Below are 11,643 nucleotides of genomic sequence, written 5' to 3'. Positions count from 1 at the left end.
TGCCAACCACCTACGATTTTGAAACGCCCTTTGAATCGGTTATAAAGGACCGTCCTAGTACAATAAGTCTCCTAAATCGTCTGGACAAAAAGTCATCCATATGGTTCACAGATGGATCAAAAACAGAGAAGGGCACCGGCATTGGGATATATGAACCTAAACTGAGGATCTCTAAAGCCCTGAAAGTGAGCCCTCGATTGTACAGACCGAGATAATGACTGTTTATGTATGCGCCCAGGAGTGTTTCAAAATGAACCTCAAGGGGGCGCATATCTACATCACCACGGACAGCCAAACCACGCTGAGATCCCTGGAATCGTGTTGTCAGGGGTCTCTGCTGACTTGGGAGTGCCGTAACAATATAAAGCAACTGACCAGAGGAAATAAAGTGACTCTACTATGGGTACCAGGGCACTGTGGGGTTGAAGGAAATGAAAGAGCTGATGAACTTGCAAAAAGTGCATCAAGGTCAACACCTGAGCCTTTCTGTGGGATAGGAAAAGACCAATATAAAGCTGCGGTCCATTTATGGAAGTTGAATAGCAGGACAATCCACTGGACTAACACTCCTAGACTTGTTCAGGCAAAGAAATTCGTGAAGATTTCACCTACCTACGCCAAAAAGCTCCTGAAGCTGTCGCGAGCCGAGCTTCAGGTGATGGTGGGACTGCTGACGGGGCACTGTCGGTACAAACATCATTTGTACCGTATGAGAAAGTCAGCAGACGAGATTTGCAGGGTCTGTGGATCAGAAGCAGAAACAGCCGAACACTTGGTATGCAAGTGTCCGGAGCTGGCTGGCCTAAGAACCATTCGCATGGGTAAGCCGGTCCTGGATACCAGAGAGGTAACGGCCAAGGCCCCTGAGGAGGTTGTCAGTTTTATTAACGTCATTGACGACCTCCCTGGGTTTCTATAAATGAGTAGGGTAGAGAACAAAAGATCTGCATGGTCGCAGTTCCCGGAAGGCTTGCCGAACCAAAACGACCCCAGTTCAAATAATAATAATAATAATAATAGGTACTTGATTTCGAGGGATCGCGTCTGTTTTAGATGGCGCATACAGCGTTTATATTTGACATTTCTCGCGATTCTCGACTCTTGTGACCTTTGAGTATAGAACAATAATATTTTATATTCTATGCTCGTAACAATCTTCAATACCCTGTCGTTATATTCCATTCATTTCATTAAAAATTCGATAGAAACTGAATTGTAATTTATCGTGAAAGTTTGTGAAGTCTTAAATCAGTATTTCATTTTCAAACGGCGCTAGGCAGATAGCGGGAATTTCTGAAGAGCGCCACCTTACAGAACTCTGTTGAAGCAGAACACCAAAGCAACAGGTGGATATCTCAAAAAGTCTGAATCAGTACACACACCAGAGATTCTATGCATCTTAATGTCAACACAGTTTGACATTCTCCACTGTTAAACCATAGACAACAATCATCGAAATTTCTCATGCAGCTAAAAAACACTAGTTACAACCGCCTATTGAATTTAATATCCATCAACCAATCGATATTATCTTCCTTTATCTTTGGTCATTTTGCAGCATCTCCTCGTATAATCGAGTTTCAAGAAAATGAATAAATAAAATAATCAACGGGCGGATTTGTTCGCTCGTTCATCATCAAACGCGCTCTCATCTGGGACTTGGATGCTGGGAACATATATAGACCGCCTCCCGCCAGAAGCTCCGTAACCTGCCTACTCATTTATGGCTTATAATCTGGTTTCTGGGCTGTAATTGTATCACAAACGGATCCCAGGTGCCTAGCGAATGCAGAATGCATGGCCGCATTGTCGGGCAAAAACGTTGACAGAATAGTCTGGCCAACAAACCAAATACTTATTAGATTTCACAAAGCAGTAGCAGCCGTGTTTCTTCCGGCTCGGGCAATCATCAAGATTGGATAGGTTATATTTAGTTTTTTTAGGGGTTTTTATTGGAAACACGAAGTTCGTACGACTGATCGTATCCGAAATTGAAAGAAGATTGAATTCATTCATGATGAAGTACGAAATAATCTTATAATTTCTCTATTTTCAACAATTACGAAATTTAGCGGGATTACCACCACTTGGCTTTCCCCGTATCAGTCTAACATTAGATACCCATCTATTTTTTATCCTCTGCCGCTCCTGGCACCTGCGATCATCAAACTTATAACGGTGTTCGAAGTTGTACATTCACTTTACTTTCTTCCTCCTTACGAAGTATATAAGTAGAGGGCAGCACTGTACGACGACTCTCACGAAATTTGAAATGATTTTTTGTATGTTTTTTTTTATCGACTATGCAAAATTGGACGCATTACCTACTTGATCAAGACTCATGTCAAAAAAAGAATTTTCAGGATCATAGAGAATCACGCAACAAGCCATGAAAGTCATAGGAATGATTCAGAAACAAGGAAATTGGGTGCCGTACGATTTGGAGCCGAGAGATGTTGAACGGCGTTTCTTTTCTAGTGAACAGCTGCTTGCGAGGCAAAGACCAAAGATATTTCTGCATCGCATTGTAATCGGAGACGAAAAATGAGTTCATTACGATAATCGCAAGCGCATAAAATCATGGGGATATCCCGGCCATGCTTCCCTAGGAATATTCACCGAATATTCACGGTTCCAAGGTCATGCTTGGTATTTGGAGGAACCAGCTCGGCGTAGTGGATTATGAAAATTCTGATTCTGAAAATGATGTGCAGTAATTTCTTAACATATCTCGTTCTACCCCCAACAGACTGGAAACGTATTCAAGAAGTATCGTGTGTTTTTTTTTCGAGGTATATAACTTTAAGTTGGCATTACTGTTCGAGATGGCGACCGATTTAACAGCTGTCAAGTGATTTATTCTCAGTTTGGTTTGGCAATTCAACTTAAATAGACTCACGCCTGAACAAGGTTGCAAATAGTGCAAAATGAGGTTGCCGCTGTTCCCGATTTTCATAAGCGAATTTTGTTTAGAGATGAAGCGCACTTCTGGTTGAATGGCTACGTCAACAAACAAAACTGCCGCATTTGGAGTGACGCCAATCCCCAAGTGTATGTCGAAACACCGTTACATCCAGAAAAACTGACTGGTTGGTGCGCTTTATGGGCTGGTCGAATCATTGGTCCGTACTTTTTCAAAAACGTTACAGTCAATGGTGATCGGTATAGAGCCATGGTTACTAACTTTTTCATTCCTGAATTGAACAACCATGATGTCCAGGAGCTGTGGTTCCAACAAGACGGCGCAACATGTCATACAGCTCGTGCCACAATCGATTTATTGAAAGACACGTTTGGTGATCACCTAATTTTACGTTTTGGAAATATGAATTGGCCTCCAAGATCTTGTGATTTAACACCGCTAGACTACTTTCTGTGGGGCTATGTAAAGTCATTGGTCTATGCGGATAAGCCACAAACCCTTGACCATTTGGAAGACAACATTCGCCGTGTTATTGCCGATATACGGTCACAAATGTTAGAAAAAGTCATCGAAAAGTGAACGTCCAGATTGGACTAAATCCGAGGCAGCCGTGGCGGTCATATGCCAGAAATCATATTTAAAATGTAATGCCACAAGATTATCTTGCGGATAAATAAAATTCATGTCAATCGAATAATCCGTCGTTGTTTTATTGGAATTTAAAGTTCTATAGCTCTAAAAAAAACATCCTTTATATGGTTCTCTTCGGATTAACTTGCTGTAGTCAAATTGTTCACAGGATCGAGAAGCATTCTCAATGGTGATCGCCAAAACTGACAGGACACATGAAGAAGAAGAAGAAGAAGTCGAATTGTTGGATGTAATTCTAAAAATGATGTGCAGTTGTTTCTTAACATATCTTATTCTACACTCAAGAGCCTGGAAACTTATGTAAGAAGTACAATGGGAAGTGAGAGATTGATTAGGCTCTCTGTTTCTTATTATTTTGAAATCTATATTGAGAATGTATCAGATAGGTATACTAGAAACACCTGAAAGAAAACTGAATATTCAAAATTATTCATTCTCATTATCTTCAGTATTTACTTCGATCACCGAATTATAGAATGAATTTTTCATTATTTGATATAATTTTTTTATACAACCGTCAATCTACAGCCAACGCTGCTGTACAGTGCATCCCATTTTGGGTGAGACTGCCAGGTTTCTCGCTTGTTATTTAAGATAGAGCCTTGCGGTTTTCACGTTCCTGTCCTACTTTTTCGTGAAACTCAAGTTGGTCTAATCAGATTTTGCATAACTGTTTCCGTTCGAGAGATACAGGGTGATTTTGGAAATTGATACTTTTCGGACTCTTCCTTTATCTCCGAAGTTATTAGAAATAATGCTGAGGTGAAAACTACGTCTGAATCAGAATTTTGCGTAGAATCCAGTGGCGTACTCAATTTTTTTTTTTCGGGGTATGGTTTTGAAGATTCAACACAAACTTAAATTTTTTTTAATGGAACACCATTAAATTATCATTACTTCGTTGAATTCGTTATTTTTTTCCCTTCAAAATGATATATGATACTATATAGGTAGGATGGTCAGAAATGTTAAAAAAACACTAAAACATCAAATAATGATGATTTTTGGTTAATGAGCAATGGATTTTCCATATTAAAAAAAGGATTAATTGGATAATTTTCATTTGTGATTTTTATTTATAGTAGAGTAAGCAAAAAAATATAATACACTCATCACTAATATGAAAAACAAAACGTAGGTACCTACCTTATAGCAATAAATGAATAATAAAAAAATTCATAAACATTGCATAATACCTTACAGATTAAACTGTTCAAATTGCTGTCCATTTGCCCTAATACATATAATATACTACAGTAAAAGACATAACAGTCTCGAAGAACTTCGTGCATCAACAGAGGCAGTTTTCCAGGATTTACAAAACCGCCCTTTTATAATATTAAATGCACTCAGGCGTATTGAAAAGTTTTGTCAATTATGTATTAGAGGAAAATGGACAGTAATTTGAACAGTTTAAGCTGTAAGATATCATGCAATGTTTATGAATTTTTGTATTATATATTTGTTGCTATTATTTAGGTACCTACGTTTTGTTTTTCATGTTAGTGATGAGTGTATTATCTTTGTTTGCTTACTCTACTGTTTATAAAAATCACAAATTAAAATTATCCAATTGAACCTTTTTTTCATATGGGAAATCCATTGCTAATTAGCAAAAAATCATCATTATTTGATGTTTAGTGTTTTTTTAACATTTCTGACCATTCTACCTATATAGTATCATACATCATTTTGAAGGAAAAAAAAATAACGAATTCAACGAAGTAATGATATATAGGGTGTTCCATTAAAAAAAATATAGGTTTGTGTTGAATCTTCAAAACCATACCCAGAAAAAAAATTTGAATACGCCACTGGATTCTACGCAGAATTCTGATTCAGACGTAGTTTTTACCTCAGCATTATTTCTAATAACTTCGGAGATAAAGGAGGGGTCCGAAGAGTATCAATTTCCAAAATCACCCTGTATCTCTTGAACGGAAACAGTTATGCAAAATCTGATTAGACCAACTTGAGTTTCACGAAAAAGTAGGACAGGAACGTGAAAACCGCAAGGCTCTATCTCAAATAACAAGCGAGAAACCTGGCTGTCTCACCCAAAATGGGATGCACTGTACAATTCGTTCCTCGAAAACCAAAATCCTAGCTACACCATTATCAGTACTGAAATTATTGATTGATATTCCTGTATATACATTTCTCAGAAGTGAAGATCCAATTCAAATGTACCCTATCTTCATTTGCTTTCCATGAAAAACATATCGACGTAGATGTGAAACGATATATCTAAAGCCTTGCGACTAATGAAATGAAATAATTTATATTGGAATGGAAGAGTTAGAAAAAGAAATTGATTTAATTTCCCTTTTTACGAGAATGGAAAAGCAACTTGGGCTTTAGATGTGTATCGAGTAAAATGGCTGTAATTTCGAGATCCCATTTCCATTTTATTATAATAGAATTCGACGAATTTGTACTCGATTGGATTCGATGATAATGTCGAATGAAAATTAATTCTGAATTGTCCCATTCCGCGGTATTTGTCAGTGTCAAAGAACTATAACGACTTATACGAATGAAACGATTTTATAAGTCATTATGTTCCTTTGAATTTCCTCGTCTCTATCATTTTATTTTAACGCCACATTGCACATAGATTCTTTGGAGTGGGAAAAAAACTAAGAGTATTCATTTGAGGTTTACATTATTCTGGTCGATTGGAATTTCAATTCCATTTGGTGTATGAAATTATTTGAGCCACTACAGTATGGCCCACGCGTTACTGTAAAAGGTGTCCCAAATTCGATGCTCATTGAAAGCATCTCGAGAACTATGGGGTGTTTTTTTTCGAGGTATATAATTTTAAGTTGGCATTTCTGTTCGAGATGGCGACCGCTTTAACAGCTGTCAAGTGATTTATTCTCAGTTTGGTTTGGCAATTCATCATAAATAGACTAACGCCTGAAGAACGCTTGCAAACAGTGCAATTTTATTTCGAAAATAATGGTTCTGTGCGGAATACGTATCGCGCACTACATCCATTAGCGATGAAGCGCACTTCTGGTTGAATGGCTACGTCAACAAACAAAACTGCCGCATTTGGAGTGAAGCTAATCCTCAAGTGTATGTCGAAACACCGTTACATCCAGAAAAATTGTCTGTTTGGTGAGCTTTATGGGCTGGTGGAATCATTGGTCCGTACTTCTTCAAAAACGATGATAGCCAGAACGTTACAGTCAATGGTGATCGGTATAGAACCATGATTACTAACTTTTTCATTCCTGAATTGAACAACCATGAAGTCCAGGAGCTGTGGTTCCAACAAGACGGCGCAACATGTCACACAGCTCGTGCCACAATCTATTTATTGAAAGACACGTTTGGTGACCGCCTAATTTCACGTTTTGGACCTGTGAATTGGCCTCCAAGATCTTGTGATTTAACACCGCTAGACTACTTTCTGTGGGGCTATGTAAAGTCATTGGTCTATGCGGATAAGCCACAAACCCTTGACCATTTGGAAGACAACATTCGCCGTGTTATTGCCGATATACGGCCACAAATGTTGGAAAAAGTCATCGAAAATTCGACGTCCAGATTGGACTACATCCGAGCCAGCCGTGGGGGTCATATGCCAGAAATCATATTTAAAATGTAATGCCACAAGATTATCTTGCGGATAAATAAAATTCATGTCTATCGAATAATCCATCGTTGTTCTATTGCAATTTAAAGTTCTATAGCTCTAAAAAAACACATTTTATAAGACTTAGAGAAAAAATCTTCAAAGATCCCCGATCTTTTTTTTCGAGCAGATCATCGTAATTCGTTCTCGAGTTACAGGGTGTTTCTGAAAAGCAACTGCTTCAAATATTTCACTATATCTTGGTTTCTGTTTGAGGTATTGGAAAAATTCTGAAACGTTTTCTTTGGTATTTTTTATAGTTTATATGATACTCATAACTGATCATAGAAATTAATTATCGTTTCGGAGATATAGAGCGAAGTTGGTGATTTTTAAATGGGACATTTATTTATATTTTTCAAAGCAGTTTATTAACTGCAGATTTATCCGTTTATAATCCGTTTCAAAGATATTGATTTTTTCGTCTTCACTTCTACATGGGGCACCTTATATAGAAATATTTTTCATTTAGGTCGAGTTTTAATTCATTTTGTGTTCATTGTCCCATTCAAAATCACCAGCTCCCCTCTATATTTATAAAACGATAATTAATTTTTAATTGAATGGGATACCCTATACATATATAATAATATTTTCATATATGACTTGATTACAAAAATACAAGGGACACAAAATTAATTATAGGTAAATCTCGAAATAAATGACAAATAATCATATATGAAGTGTCCCATAAAATATAGAGAAAACGAAAAACTCAATATCTTTGAAACGGATAACATTTTTTAAAAACCGATAACTGTATGCTTTCCGACAAATCTGCGCTTAAAAAACTGCGTTGAGAAATATAGGGTGACCCATTTGAAAAACACAAATTCTCCTCTATAAACCGAAAACGATAATTTCCATGATGTATTATGAATATAAGCAATAAAAATTACTGTAAATAATGTTTCAGGATTTTTTGAATAACTCGAATATAAATCAAGATATACCGAAATATTTGAAACAGAAATTTCTCAGAAACGTCCTGTAACTCGAGAACGTATCAAGATATCTGTGATCTGATTTCTGATATCTATTTCGAAAAAAAGTGTTAGAGGTCTTTGAAGATTGTTTCTCTTAGTCTTATAGGTTATCCAGAAAACAACAATTAGACTGGAGCTCTTCGTTCCTGAGATACAGGATGATTTACTGAAATCAACATATCTTTTGGTCAGCAATCTCCCGAACCTTTCAAATTGGACAGTTATAGTAATCTCAGGTCAATAAACCAGTGGCGGCTTGTCCTGTGAGGCAGATGAGGCAGTGCCTCACCAAATAAATTCTGGAAATTACCTACACGTATTAATCGAATATTTTATTAATCCATATCACCCTCAATTTCACATCATACGGTACGGCACTGAGTCTCTGTTCCATAAAATGTATGATCTATCTCACGATTCTCGAATATTCACTTCCTCTTAGAAAGTTTCGAGGCATGCCTCACGCGCTACATCGACATGAAGAGAAATCGAAAATATTCCTACGCCTCTGAATCTTCTAATAAAAGATTCGAGGCATGCCTTGATCCGATATAGTCGTCTCTTCGAGAGGGCCAGAAGTCCAAATGCAATTATAATGCACTGGGCTCGGCACTGGGTTAATCAGGAAGCGGGAAATTGGATTATGAATTATTCTTTGGCCGAGCATTTGCAATGATATTAACAACAGATCAGTTTCTTCTGGCACATCTAAAACCATTCAAAATGACTCGGTTTCTTATGTTGTGAATAAAAAATTGTAGAAGAAATTCCAAAATCCAATTTCAAAATTCCTGACAAGTTGATGAAACAACTAATAAGCTGCCATTCTCTTGTTGATTTTAGGATGCAAGTTCTGGACGTTATGCTGAAGATTTATTTCAATTTTGATCATCCCAATTCGGAAAATTTGACTTGCATTCAAAATTAGTGGCTCAAACATATGATGGGGCTAGTGTAATGTAGGGAAAAGTAAACGGTTTACAAAAAATCAAATCTACCACAAGCGCTGTTTACTTATGCTATACTCACGTATTCGATTTGGTTATAAGCAATGCATGGAGTTCAATTCAACAGGTTGAAGTTTTTTCAGGATTTGTATTTATATATAATGCAACTGTCAAAGAGTTAAGTTCACTACATAAACTTTGTCCCTGAACTTGAAATATATATGTTTACCTATTACAATAATAATAATAATTTTTTCTTCTGATTTGCCATGTGCCTCACCATCTAATGTCACTAGCCGCCACTTCAGACTCAATGTCTAAACCCATTTTGTCCCAAGAAAAAAAAAATTTAAAAATGAGTATTTTTATTTGTATATGATTATTTAGACTTAAAAATACATTCCATAAAAACTTAAAAAATCAAAAGAAATTATTTTACTTGCTACAAAAAACAGTATAATATTTTATGGTGCGTTAACGTTAGACTGGTTAGACCCGATTTTATTTTTGGTGGTAATGAATGAAACATGCTGTATGTTCCATAGGACATATCATAATATATAATTTTATGTCTGTGTACAATACATTTAGCGCCACCTTTCCGTTCGGGATCTACATATAACGGTCAAGAAAAAGAAACCTGCAATATGTACTTTAAAAAATAGTGTTTCTTTAAGATTTTCAGGTAGAGAAAAAAACAAAAAATTTGTATGTTTGAAAGCTTGAGCCTCCAATCTCGGAGAAATTCACGCTAACAATATTCGATCAAGTGGAGTGATGCAATACAGGGACGGATCCAGGCGCTGTTTGAGGGGGGGCCATAGAAAGTCACGGCTCATATAGGTTAGCAAAATATCGGAATTTTTTAGTAGTACCTACAGTGTCAAGTATTTTTTTATAGAAAGATATATTTTAGTTAATCATAACATATTCAGTCTCCAAAATTTCTGTAGTACAAAAAAAGGTTCAAACAATTAGACATATTCCACAAATGTATATGTAGATTTATTCCATGAGAAACCTCAGGCATAAGAAAGTATACGGTGTGTAAATAGAAATACATTATTTTGCATGAATAATTAGGTTTCAATTGCCATAGTTAGAATGATCAGATTTAGGTCAAATATTCACCGTTTTGTTCGATAATTTGTTGACATTTCGAATGTTTTATATATGTTTCTCTCATAGAAAAACTCGTCCCTATTGGCAAAAATTGAGACATTCTACTCTGTTATCTGTGGACATTCGATTTCACAAGCCTCTGTTGAAGCGAATTTTCACCATCAAAATTGTTCGCCATGGACAGGAACAGATGCTAATCACTTGGTGTCAGGTCTGGACTATAAGGTGGATGCATACAAACCTCTGGCGAGTCACTATCGATGTGTGTGGCCTTGCGTTGTCTCCATGAAACACAATTCCTCTCCTATTGGCCGCTTGTGGGCGATTACTTTCTTCAGACTTGGGAGTACAGTTCCGAGTTAACATTTGTGCCTTAGGGGAGCAGCTTATAGTAGATAATTTCCTGCTAATCCCACCAAACACACAGCAAAACCTTCCTGGCCGTTTCCGACGGCTCACCGCAGTTTTACCACGACCGTTTCCGCTTGACGTTGTCATAAGTGATCCACTTTTCATCACTAGTCACAAACCGTTCCAAAAATAGGGCGATTTTGTTGCGATTCGCAGATGGAAATTCGGTCCAAGAGGTTTTTTTGCGGTAACCATACATCTAGCTTCTTCTTAATACCAGCCTTATGCGAATAGTGTTCCAAACAGTTTTTTGTGCAATCTTTAGCTCTTGAGCAATCGAAACAGGACTCGATAATGTCCATGTATTTATCGATATTTTTGAAAATTGGCCTTCCCGGTTCGTGGTGCATCTTCGACATCGAAATCACCGGAACGGAATCGACGTAACCAAAATTGCACGTGATTCGCTATCACAGTATCAAGACAAGACCATAAACACTATTTACATTTTCAGCCGCTTGACTCTCATTTATCCAAAAAAAATTGTAAAATATAGCGTATATTCTCTTTGCTATAGTGTCGATCTTTGACGCGCGCTCAAACTAAACTGAGTACCTAAATTAATCACAAAACTGTCAGAAAAGTTTTTGTAGTATTAAATCTAATCTTTTTAACGCCATTTAGTGAAATCCGAACACACTTATACAACGCGAGATGCAGATAATTAAATCTATCTATTGGAAAAATAAGGGATTTCTTTTTACAACACCTAATAAATAAAAACTTATTTCTCTTCAATAACTCTCTCTCCGCCCCGGTCCGACCTGCCTAATGGACGCCTAGATTAAGGATATGTTCATAATTTCATCTCATCACAAGAGGAAAATCCAGGTATTTCAACAAAAAATGGTTGAAGCTTATTAGGAATATGTTGATGACCGTTTTGATTCAATATTTTTTCTTGTGTCAGTAAAGCACAATATCGATTGTTTTTACTATACTTACCTCTATTTCAAA

This window comes from Harmonia axyridis, chromosome 2 (assembly GCF_914767665.1).
Source record: "Harmonia axyridis chromosome 2, icHarAxyr1.1, whole genome shotgun sequence".
Taxonomy (NCBI): domain Eukaryota; kingdom Metazoa; phylum Arthropoda; class Insecta; order Coleoptera; family Coccinellidae; genus Harmonia; species Harmonia axyridis.
This window is presented reverse-complemented; position numbering follows the sequence as displayed.